This window comes from Uloborus diversus, chromosome 1, assembly GCF_026930045.1.
Source record: "Uloborus diversus isolate 005 chromosome 1, Udiv.v.3.1, whole genome shotgun sequence".
NCBI lineage: Eukaryota > Metazoa > Arthropoda > Arachnida > Araneae > Uloboridae > Uloborus > Uloborus diversus.
In genome coordinates, this window is record NC_072731.1 from 96,825,589 (window position 1) to 96,839,239 (window position 13,651).

Sequence of the window (13,651 nt, forward strand, 5' to 3'; positions counted from 1 at the left end):
TTTTTTCCCAACTTTGAAGTGTGTGACTGCGCAAGGCCAGCGAGCGAAGTGTCTGACATTGTAAGGCGTAACTCCTAGTAGCACCCCTTACAAAATATAAAAAAATCACGCTTTATGCTATGATGTTTTTGGACACGATTTACTTTGAAGTGTCTGGCTGCTCAAGGCCAGCGTGCGAAGTGTCTGGCATTGTAAGGCGTAACTCCTAGTAGCACCCCTTACAAAATATAAAAAAATCACGCTTTATACTATGATGTTTTTGGACACGATTTTTCCCAACTTTGAAGTGTCTGGCTGCGCAAGGCCAGCGTGCGAAGTGTCTGGCATTGTAAGGCGTAACTCCTAGTAGCACCCCTTACAAAATATAAAAAAATCACGCTTATACTATGATGTTTTTGGACACGATTTTTCCCAACTTTGAAGTGTCTGGCTGCGCAAGGCCAGCGTGCGAAGTGTCTGGCATTGTAAGGCGTAACTCCTAGTAGCACCCCTTACAAAATATAAAAAAATCACGCTTTATACTATGATGTTTTTGGACACGATTTACTTTGAAGTGTCTGGCTGCTTAAGGCCAGCGTGCGAAGTGTCTGGCATTGTAAGGCGTAACTCCTAGTAGCACCCCTTACAAAATATAAAAAAATCACGCTTTATAATACTATTATGTTTGGGACGCTATTTTTCCCCACTTTGAAGCGTCTGGCTGCAAAAGCCAGCGTGCGAAGTGTCTGGCATTGTAAGGCGTAACTAATAGTAGCACTCTTTACAAAAAATAAAAAATTCACGCTTTATACTATGATGTTTTTAGACACCATTTACTTTGAAGTGTCTGGCTGTGCAAGGCCAGCGTGCGAAGTGTCTGGCATTGTAAGGCGTAACTCCTAGTAGCACCCCTTACAATATATAAAAAAATCACGCTTTATACTATGATGTTTTTGGATACGATTTTTCCCACTTTGAAGTGTCTGGCTGCGCAAGGCCAGCGTGCGAAGTGTCTGGCATTGTAAGGCGTAACTCCTAGTAGCACCCCTTACAAAATATAAAAAAATCACGCTTTATACTATGATGTTTTTGGACACGATTTACTTTGAAGTGTCTGGCTGCTCAAGGCCAGCGTGCGAAGTGTCTGGCATTGTAAGGCGTAACTCCTAGTAGCACCCCTTACAAAATATAAAAAAATCACGCTAATACTATATGTTTGGGACGCTATTTTTCCCACTTTGAAGCGTCTGGCTGCAAAAGCCAGCGTGCGAAACCTGGCATTGTAAGGCGTAACTAATAGTAGCACTCTTTACAAAAAATAAAAAATTCACGCTTTATACTATGATGTTTTTAGACACCATTTACTTTGAAGTGTCTGGCTGTGCAAGGCCAGCGTGCGAAGTGTCTGGCATTGTAAGGCGTAACTCCTAGTAGCACCCCTTACAAAATATAAAAAAATCACGCTTTATACTATGATGTTTTTGGACACGATTTTTCCCAACTTTGAAGTGTCTGGCTGCGCAAGGCCAGCGTGCGAAGTGTCTGGCATTGTAAGGCGTAACTCCTAGTAGCACCCCTTACAAAATATAAAAAAATCACGCTTTATACTATGATGTTTTTGGACACGATTTTTCCCAACTTTGAAGTGTCTGGCTGCGCAAGGCCAGCGTGCGAAGTGTCTGGCATTGTAAGGCGTAACTCCTAGTAGCACCCCTTACAATATATAAAAAAATCACGCTTTATACTATGATGTTTTTGGACACGATTTTTCCCAACTTTGAAGTGTCTGGCTGCGCAAGGCCAGCGTGCGAAGTGTCTGGCATTGTAAGGCGTAACTCCTAGTAGCACCCCTTACAATATATAAAAAAATCGCGCTTTATACTATGATGTTTTTGTGCACCATTTTTCCCTGCTTTGAAGTGTCTGGCTGCGCAAGGCCAGCGTGCGAAGTGTCTGGCATTGTAAGGCGTAACTCCTAGTAGCACCCCTTACAATATATAAAAAAATCGCGCTTTATACTATGATGTTTTTGTGCACCATTTTTTCCCTGCTTTGAAGTGTCTGGCTGCGCAAAGCCAGCGTGCTAAGTGTCTGGCTTTGTAAGGTTTAACTCGTAATAGTACCCCTAATAAAATATTAAAAAATCACGCGTTATACTATAATGTTTTTGTTCACCATTTTTTCGCGCCTTTGCTACCTCTTGCCCGCCAAAGCCAGCGCGAGTCAGCTTAACAAATAGCGAACCCTTCATACCTGCTCTAGTGCGCTTACGCAGGAAAATTTTGGGCCTTTATACTATGACGTTTGTCTGGCACCCATGGGCTCTTACTCTATTAGTTTTTGGACTTGAATTTTAAAAAAAAAATTGAAGGGGAGCCATTTGCTCACTTCCTCTTTGGTACAACCAAAATAGCGTTTTTTGTCTAAAACAATTCTCCAATGGTAATCCGTTCCCTCTCTCTTGTCTAACTTCGCTAAAGAAAGCTTTAAAGTGTGTTTGGGATTTGCATTTATAGAGATTGGGAATCTACTACTCAGTCCCCTTTAACATCGCCAATGATAGCTTATAATTGCGTTTTTAGAGCCTCAATCCCAAAAATTTTCTTTGGAGAAAAACTGAAAGCTCTGGCTTTCCCAAATGTCGCTAAATATCACTCAGAAGCTTTTTTAGGCCTTCAATTTCGCCAACATAAAGTTTAAAGTTATGTTTTTAAAATTTCAATACCAAAAAAATTCTGTAAACAGCCTTGAGTCCTAACCTTCCTCGAAACTTCAAATATTGCTTCAAATGCGTTTTAAGACTTTAATTTTCCACAAGAAACTTTCAGAGTGGCCATGAACCACTATCGTTTGCCTATGGTTAGTACCCAAGATAGCCTTCGTCTTTAAGGTTTCAATTTTGAAAGATTTTGAAGGAAATCCCTATGCCCCCTGACGTAACATTTCCAAAATGTTGACTGACGTAACATTAAGAAAGATTAAGTAAGAAAAAACAACGTCAAAAAAGCACAAATTGCCAATTACAGCAGACACGTGTTTCGGCGTTCATTGGCGTCGTCAAATCAAATTTATTGGGGGGGACCAACTTTAACATTGTCAATTTCTAGTTTCTTCAAAAAAAAAAAAAAAAAAAAAAAACAAGAAGTGAATGTGTGTGTGTGTATATATTGTAACGGATCCGGCGCGACTTCCACTTTCTTGAAATGAAGACACAGTTCTTGATAAAAACACAGGAAATTTATTTACATTATGTACAGGAAAGATCTTCAACAACTGCTAAATTATTCATCAGCAATTAAGCAATTATCACACAACACCGTAAACTCAACGTTTACACACGTATTTACTTCCAAATACGAAAACAACACAGCGAAATGCCTCGCTATAAACAGAGCAAAAATCTCAGTTCGAAATATCAATCGAAACTAAACTGTTTATCCATCGCTAACGGCTTAAATACACCGAAAAGAAATCTCTCAAATATTCCAGAAAATGCTACAACGTTCAACAACTACACTTCCATTGATAAGATCAGTGAATGAAATAAGAAAAAAAGAATAGGGGTTGTATACTTTAGCCATATGTTAAGGGGTTGTATATTCATTGCGGGAAACTATTTACAGGTTACGTTACTACAATAATTACTATTTACAGGATTTGTAACATTGCCCCCTTCCTAAGGACTGCACGTCCCGGGCAGTACAATCCCCAGAAAGGGTGCCAAACTTCTATCACATGTTCACAAATACACACATTAAATAATAACCAATAATGCATAGGAAACACAATAATAACAAGAAATATTACTAAACATTAAAAGCAAAAAAATTATCTACAACTTTTATGTTATCAACCATGGTTGTTTACGTAATACTCATGAACTATGGCCATAGTATGGGGCTAACCGATCATAATGTACAACCCTAGGTTTTGCATTAGGTGATTTTTGGATCCTCACTACGACGTCATTTAGTCGGTTAAGGACTTTGTAGGGTCCATCCCAATGCGACTGCAATTTGGGTGACAGACCTTTCCGTCGGATGGGATTCCATAACCAAACCTTGTCGCCTTCGTTGAATTCATGTCCAGTAGACCTTGTGTCGTATCTGGTCTTCATCTTCTCCGCCGCGATGTTGATTCGCTCTCGTGCGAAGTTATGAACGTCTTCCAACCGGGCCTGGAGATCCTGGATGTACTCCTCAGGCGATGAAGGCGCATCCGGAGGACGACCGAAGACGAGATCACAAGGTAGCCGAAGCTCTCGTCCGAAGAGCATCTGAGATGGGGCAAATCCGGTAGTCTCGTGGACAGCACTGCGGTAGGCCAGCAGGAACAAAGGTAGCTTCTTGTCCCAATCCTGTTGATTTCTGGATACCATAAGTGAGAGATTATTCAGGATTGTGCGGTTAAATCTCTCCACCATGCCGTCCGATTGTGGGTGTAGTGGTGTTGTCCTAGTTTTCTCAATTCCGAAAATTTGACATAGGCCCTTAAGCGCAGCAGAGATGAAATTCCTCCCTTGATCGGAAAGAATCTGCAAAGGTGTTCCATATCTCGAGATCCAATGTTGAACTAGAGTCTCTGCTACGGTGGTAGCTTCTTGATCTGGAATGGGATATGCTTCCGGCCATTTGGTGAAGTAGTCGATGGAAACAAGAATGTATTTGTTCCCATCAGCAGTTCTTGGTAGAGGACCCAGGATGTCGATCCCAATTCGTTCGAAAGGAGCTCCAACGTTGTACAGATGTAGCTTCCCTCTGCTTCTTTTCTTCGGTCCTTTACGAGCAGCACAGGCGTCACAAGAATGGCACCACTTCTCCACGTCATCCTTCGCCTTGCTCCAGAAGAAGCGCTCCCGAACTTTATTGAGGGTTTTCAAGACACCAAAATGTCCTCCAGTCGCACTACTATGTATTTCTTTCAGAACATCTGAAATCCTTGATCGGGGAAGTAGTAACTGCCACCTAGATGTTTTGCCGTCGTCAGATTCCCATTTCCGGTGTAGCACGCCGTTCCGTAAATGGAGTGAGTTCCATAAAGCCCAGTATCTTTTTGTTGCAGGACTGAAGATGGAAACGTCCTGCCAGCTAGGGCGTCGACTGTCACTTTCCATGAACTCTAAAATTGGTTTTATGTCGGGGTCTTCAAGTTGATCTTTTCGAACTTGGTCATCACTCCATGGATCAGGTTCTGATGATGTTGGAGTCACTGTCACCTGATAGGCGGTAGGGCTAGTCGTTCCATACTGTTTCTCGATTCGGGAACAATAGTGGCAGTTCTCAGGACAGGGTCTCCTTGATAAAGCGTCAGCATTACCGTGAGATAACCCTTTTCGATGCTTGATCTCCATGTCATATTCCTGGAGCCGCTGTATCCATCTGGCTATCTGGCCTTCCGGATTTTTGAAGTTCAAAAGCCAAGTTAATAACGCATGATCTGTCCGAAGCAGAAATTTTCGGCCGTAGAGGTAATGATGGAAGTGTTCTACAGCTTTCACTATGGCCAGTAACTCCTTTCTGGTGACGCAGTAATTTCGCTCCGACTTTGATAAGCATTTGCTCCAGTAAGCGATGACATGTTCATTTCCGTCAATTTCTTGGGATAAAACAGCTCCGATGCCCTCGTTGCTCGCATCAGTGTCCAGGATGAAGGATTTTTCAGGCTGAGGATAGGCGAGGATAGGCGTTGATGTTAAAGCCTCCTTCAGTCGTAGAAATGCATCTTCGCATTCTTTGGACCATTCAAACTTTTGCTTGCTCTCCGTCAGCTTATGCAAAGGTCGTGCAATGTTGGAAAAACCCTTTACAAACTTCCTGTAGTAGGTGCAGAGCCCCAGGAAACTTCGCAGCTGATGGATGTTTTCGGGACGACTCCAACTCTTGACAGCAGACACCTTTTCTGGATCGGTTTGTACACCTTCAGAAGAGATGATGTGACCAAGGTAGTTCACTTCCCGGCGGAACAAATTACATTTGGACGGGCTTAACTTCAGATTGGCTTCCTTAAGCTTTTGCAGCACCTTCCTAAGATTTGCCAGATGTTCTTCGAAACTGCGTCCCACGATGATGATATCGTCTAAGTAGACCAGACAGGATTCGTAGGAAAGTCCTCTTAACACTGTCTCCATAAGACGCTCGAAAGTAGCTGGTGCATTGCAGAGGCCGAAGGGCATCACTTTAAACTGCCATAAGCCTTGTCCAGTTGTAAACGCTGTCTTCTCTCGGTCATCAGGGTGTATCTCAACCTGCCAGTAGCCGCTCTTCAAGTCCAGGGTCGAAAACCACTTGTGTCCGGAAAGAGTGTCCAAGGTGTCGTCTATCCGTGGAAGAGGGTAACTGTCTTTCTTGGTGATTTCATTCAGTCGTCGGTAATCGACACAAAATCTGGTGGAGCCATCTTTCTTTCGGACCAAGACGATGGGAGAGGCCCAAGGACTGGATGAAGGTTCGATTACATCATTCTCCTTCATCTCTTTCAGGAGGGTCTCAACCTCTTCCTTCTTGGCGAACGGTAGTCGTCTTGGATGCTGTTTAATAGGGGGGTGTTCTCCAGTATAGATCCTATGCTGCGTCAAATTCGTCCGACCCACATCCTCCGATGTAGATGAAAACAGATGCTTGAAGTCGTCCACCAATTGTTCCGCAGCAGTTCTTTGATCCTTCGATAAGGGTGCACTCCCAATTAACTTCGATGTCAAGGACTCAGAAGACACAGTCTCGGGGGAATTGATTCTTCTAATGATGCAGTTTACGGGAGTACAAGTTGCTAACACTTCGCCTTTCCGGATATTCCTTGGCCTTTCACTCACGTTGGCGACTCTCACAGGAATTACATCCTTAGAAAGGTCCACAAGCGTAGATGCTACCAGCACTCCTTTTGGGTTATTGCTTAAGTTGGGGTATTCAATGAGTCCAAATCTAAAACTATTGCTTTCTTCAATGGAGCCGGGTATTAATGATTCTGACCTTGAGGGAATTGATAAATCTGTTTGGGCAATTATTTGATGAGCGGATTTTACATCACTTTCTGCGGGAAAGACTGCTATGTCTTCTCTCGTCGAGTGCAGCTCGTTAGTCTTGAAGTCGAGGTTGAAGTCATACTTCTTTAAAAAGTCCAATCCGAGAATGAAGGGGTCTATGATAGCAGCAACGAATGCGGTATGATGGTAAATGGCATTTCCAAACACAATTTCTAAGTTCACTTTACCTTCAATCTCGATCTTGTCACCTGTCACAGTTTGGAGGGTAACGCAGGGCGGCGTCCACAGAATGTTGAGTCCAAATTGACGAGCCACATCTGTTCTAATGATCGTAACATTGGCTCCAGTGTCAATAATCAGTTCGCAGGGAAACCCGTTTACATATGCGTAAACAAACAGTCCATTACTGCCGCCACTCGTCGATGAAATCTGGAAAACTTTAAGATGGGGCTCATTCCAATTTGGCGACCTCCGCCCCGCGAGATTGCCATGGCTTAGTTTTCCTGGACCTGCGAGGGAGAGGTGCTCTTCCCTCTGGTTTCTTGACGAGCTTCACAGTTTCTTCGTAAGTGACCCTCGCCACCACATTTCCAGCACTTAAGTGATTGTCCATTATGGTCCTTGGGAGCCGAAGTCCTTTTGAGGATTCCTGCAATTTCTTTTATTTGCTTTTCCAGTTCAGCAAAGCGTGAGGAAACCGGATCAGGCTCATCAGTTTTCACACCGCGGATTGAATGGCGATCCTTGCGGGTTGCTTGCTGGGCGGCCTCCAACTTCATCGCATACACAACAGCAGAACTCAGGTCTTTGACATCCGCCATCCGTAGAGCTTTCTGGATTTCCGGATCTCGAACCCCGTCGATGTAGTAGTTGAGTGCCAGGTTGTCTCGAACATCCGCAGGACAGTCACAAAAAGCAAGATGAGACAGTCTCTCGACGTCCGCCGCTAGCTCTTGCAGGGTTTCCCCGGTTTTCTGGAAACGGGACTTCAACTGGAGTCGGCTGAAATCTTTCTGGCACTTCTCACCGAAGCGAAGCTCCAACGCAGATGTGAGGGCGGCGAAATCCAGGCGCTGGCTGTCCGGAAGGGTCTGAAGAATGTCCGCTGCGTCACCTCTCAGGGATGCTGCAAGATGACAGGCCTTGGTAGCAGAGTCCCATCCGTTCGCTTCCGCCACTATCATGAACTGAGTTTTGTAAACCTGCCACGAAGTTTTCCCATCAAATGTGGCAAGTTTAATGGACGGTCGAGCAACCGATGTGGGAGCGCCAAACTGTACAGAGCTGCTTTCCGCGGTCGCCAATCTCCTTTCCAGGTCTTTAAAGATGTCTTCTTTAAGTTGATGAAATTTTCTATCTTCTTCTTCCAGTTTATTTTCTACAGCATTGCATCGGCCTTCCACGGAACTTAATTTTTCTTCAAATTTCTCTTCGATTTTATTTTCCACTGCGATGAATCGGCCTTCAACTGCCTCAAACTTTCCTTCAATAGCATCAACTCGATGCTCTATCTCATTAAATTTATTTTCCATCACGGTCTTTACCGAAGTAAGATCGTTTTTAATTTCCTCTTGGTTAGAAACTAGGTCATTTTTCAGCACCGTTAAATCACTTTTCAATTGGTTTTGATTAGCCGCCATATCATTTTTTAATTGTTCTTGATTAGCTGTAAAACTTGCAGTCAAGTCACTTTTTAATTGTTCTTGATTAGCCGCCATATCACTCTTCACAGAGTTGATTGCATCAAGCAGTTGTTTTAATTGTTCATCCATTGCGCGAGTAATCACCATAAAAATAAAGTCCAAATTTAAAAAGTCTTTATGAAAAAATGTCCAAAGTCACACTTACTGCAAGAAAGTCCTGAAGTAGCCCCACGTTGGGCGCCAAATTGTAACGGATCCGGCGCGACTTCCACTTTCTTGAAATGAAGACACAGTTCTTGATAAAAACACAGGAAATTTATTTACACTATGTACAGGAAAGATCTTCAACAACTGCTAAATTATTCATCAGCAATTAAGCAATTATCACACAACACCGTAAACTCAACGTTTACACACGTATTTACTTCCAAATACGAAAACAACACAGCGAAATGCCTCGCTATAAACAGAGCAAAATCTTCTCAGTTCGAAATATCAATCGAAACTAAACTGTTTATCCATCGCGTGTGCAAGAAAGTCCTGAAGTAGCCCCACGTTGGGCGCCAAATTGTAACGGATCCGGCGCGACTTCCACTTTCTTGAAATGAAGACACAGTTCTTGATAAAAACACAGGAAATTTATTAACACTATGTACAGGAAAGATCTTCAACAACTGCTAAATTATTCATCAGCAATTAAGCAATTATCACACAACACCGTAAACTCAACGTTTACACACGTATTTACTTCCAAATACGAAAACAACACAGCGAAATGCCTCGCTATAAACAGAGCAAAAATCTTCTCAGTTCGAAATATCAATCGAAACTAAACTGTTTATCCATCGCTACAGTGGCGTAGCTAGACCCGACTTTCGGGGGGGGTTACTTCTTTTATATATATATATATATATATATATATATATGTGTGTATGTATGTATGTATAATCGCTTGGAATTTTTTCCTTTTCTTCCTTTTTTTTTCTTTCTCTTCTCTCTTCTTTCTCTCTTTTTTTTTGAGACTAACTTTTCGGGGGGGTTTGTCCCAACCCCCCTTATACGCCCTGCATCAACGGCTTAAATACACCGAAAAGAAATCTCTCAAATATTCCAGAAAATGCTACAACGTTCAACAACTACACTTCCATTGATAAGATCAGTGAATGAAATAAGAAAAAAAGAATAGGGGTTGTATACTTTAGCCATATGTTAAGGGGTTGTATATTCATTGCGGGAAACTATTTACAGGTTACGTTACTACAATAATTACTATTTACAGGATTTGTAACAATATATATATATATATATATATATATATATATATATATATATATATATATATATATATATATATATATATATATATATATATATATATATAGCAATATTAAATTTGAACAAGACGGGACGTTAAATTGAATCCCAGTATTAAAGTGCTGCCTATGGCGCCTATTGAACTGAGTTGTGAAGCTCGATTCAATTTAATTTAAATTGTGTGAATTGTCCAGGTTTAAAATGCAGTTTATGTTAATGTTTTTTTGTGTGTGTATATATATATATATATATATATACTTTTATAAAGAAACTTTTATTTACTTATATAAGAAACTTTTTCTAATCAGCACGTGTGATTAAGGTGACTTTTTTTTTCCTGCGGCGAATTTTTTTCGGAGACATTTTAATAAAGCGTTAGCAAAAGACAACATGATTTAATCGTTTTTTGTGTATTTCAAGTACTTAGAACTTTTGGTGTGATAATTCATTACAATTTTTTGAATCTTTCTATCTGTATTTCAATTTTTTTTATATTTCAAACGTATTTCGCTCGACGAGGTAACGTAATTTAATAATACAGAATTTTGATGTTTCTAAATAATCTTTTAAGATTGCATTTGGAAAAAATAAAATAAAAGAAATATATACGTATATATCTTTTTTCACTTTCACTGTATTTACTCGTTTAACATCTAATTATTCATTTTTAAGAACGTGAAGGTTTTCTTTTTTTTTTTTAATCATTAAAATGAAATTGGAAGTTCAAGTTCTAAAAAAAGGGGATGGGGTGACATATCAGTTATAAGAGGTAGTCTTCTTCTACTGTTGCAGGAGTTTTGTAGAAACCCAGAAAAAGTTTCTTGGAGATTTAAAGTGTCTTCTAATTTTGACTTAATGTATAGACCTAAAATTTCTGTTTGGCCATCGAAAATCACGGAGAAAATAAAAAGGGATTTCAATTGATCTTCTTAATAAGGTATAACGTTATCATTTGTACTATCTCATTTTGAATATCTGGTTGAGTACATTTTCATTTTCTCTCTCTTTGAAACCTCTGCCTTAAAAAAAAAAAAAAAAAAAAAAAACTTGGGTAATGTTCATTTCTTCGCTGCAAGCCTTCAGTAGCTGCATAAGGTTGCCATCACCATGTCTTTGTGGCTTCCTTGTCTTGCGAGCAGGCCCGCCATTTAGAACCCTCTAAATTTGAGAAAATACTGTATTTGGCACATGTAAGTGGGCGAGGTTTTTTTGTGTAATTTACATTGACCCTTTACGCTTCCCCTTTACCCTTTGCCCCACCCCGTCCGTAAAAATTCGAAATGACGGACCTGCTTGCGAGGTAGCTTAGACTTCTGATAATAATTAGCAGCGCTTCGGCAGCAATTCTTTGCTTCTAAGTTTTCATTCTATACAGTTGCTTTACTTTTGTGTTCGCGAAGTTCATTTTGATTTTAATACATAACAATTAAAAATTCCAACTGCATTTCACATGAAAAATTATGTTTTATGTAACTGTGCATTACGTCCTTTCTTGGAATTAAAACAGTAATAAGTTCCCGAAAATAATGGATTTGATTTTAACAAAGTCCAATTTTTGAGGGGGTCCGACTCTCAATTATTTTGGGGGTCCGGACCCCCCCGGCCGCGACTCCCATGTCGGCGTTACAGGGAACGCCTTTTTCAATGCAAAAAGTAATGAGCCTATGGATGAAAAGACATCCGACCACTTTTGTTGGATGTCTTTTCATCCATAAGCTCATTACTTTTGCATTGAAAAAAGCGTTCCCTGTAACGCCGAAACACGTGTCTGCTGTAATTGGCAATTTGTGCTTTTTTGACGTTTTTTCTTACTTTACTGTTCAGCTCAAAGGTATTATTTATCTTATTTCCAAAGATAGCCTAAAACTATGTTTTAAAGATTAAATTTTCTTGGGGCAGGGGTGCCCATCCCCCCAAGCTCAATGGCGCAAATCCCCCCCCCCCAAAAAAAAAACTTCTCGCTTTGGAATCGGGTTAAACATAAGTTTTTAAAGTGTCTAATTTCCAGTCGAGTTAACGGGAGGGGGGGGGGGGAGTAGCGCTAACAAATACCATTTGAACTTAAATATTGTTTGCTTGTTCCGCCTCGTCTTCCCAAAATCTACAACGTGGACCTTGAGTAAAGAAGTTTTGGAGCCGTCTGAGCACCTTTTTTTTTCTTTTTTTAAACGTATGAATAATTACAGGGAGAGTGGATTTAACTTTCTGTTTAGGGATGGAGTCATTACTAGATGTATACAATATGAACCTTGAAACGGAAATATAATAGTCACTTAACTAGGGGGTCCGGGGGGTGTCTACCCCGGAAAATTTTCGAAATTGTAGTTTTAAAAGCAGTTTTAGACGATCTCTGGTGATGTTTGGAGGATAAAAGGTTCGATGGCCTCTTTCCGGTAATTTTTCAATATTGAAACTTCAAAAACGCAATTGTAGATAGTCTACCGTTGTGTTAGGAAGAGGGACGGGTTCGGGGGCTCTCCTCCGATAAGTTTTCAAAAGTGTAGTTCTAAAAACGCAGTTTTTGACTATCTGTGGTAATGTTAGGGAAAAAAAGAGATTCGCGGGCTCGCCCCCGGAAAATTTTCGCGATAAAAGTCTTAAAAACCAGGGCTGCGGAGTCGGAAGGAAAATGGCCGACTCCGACCCCGACTCCTACTCCTGGATTTTGAAGCGCCCGACTCCAGCTCCGAATTTTTTTTAATTGTATTTTTCAATTCCCTCTCTCCCTTCAGGAGAAGGGGGAAACCTCTAAACAGAGATTAAAATATTAATTCCTTTTTATGAAAATTTCGCATTTTTTTTTTGTAAACCCAAGACGCATACAACGTAAGAAATTCAATTTAAAAATCAAATTTTCCAACAGTTACGAGTTTAAAAATGAAATGACTTAAAAATTCCTTTAAAAAAATTGAAAAGGATTACCTTGCCCCCCTTTAATATTTAACAAATAGATATTGATCAAATCGTGTGATTTCAATTTTTAAAAGCTGTAATTTGAGAGGAAAAAAGCTTTTTTTTTTTTTTTTTCTAAGTCCAAGTTCTTGAGAGGGTGTGGTTTGCCCCGGGTGACAACCATGTGGTAGGTGACACCTAAAGTTAATTTCAGAGTTTATAAAAAATGTATAAATACTTTAATTCTGAAAATTCTCCCGATTATATTTTAAATTATATTTCATCAATAAAATTTCAACGAAAATAGGGCACATATACGTCAGGAGCAAATTTTACACAAAATGCGGCGGTATACAGATTTATACGAATAGTTTTTACTATACCTATATTTCTTCTTCGCTAAATTTTTAATTTCAATTTTATTGGCTGCTTTAGAATTAACCTTAATGTGAAGATTTTAAGATTAACTGCAATTATTTAGTATTGTAATCAAGAAATTATTTATACTTATTTTGTTCCAAGTTTTTTAGTGAGAACCAAACTTATAGAAATAGTCTTAATAAAGAAAAAAAAACATTAAATTATTTCATCGGATCTTTTGTATTCGTGCTTTCGCGCCAGAACTTATTTGAATTTGTCGATCACTCTCAAAATTTTCCACCTGAGGTACGGTCCCCGACTTACTAAATTGTTGCGTCCCTTTTACTATTTTATAAGTGAGATCGAACAAAACACTATATTTTTATTTTATTTGAAATTGATTACTTGAAAATGTTAGGCGATAAAACTGTTTGCTGACAGTTGCTATATATTAGTTAAGTTAAAAAGCAAGCAAACTAGGGGA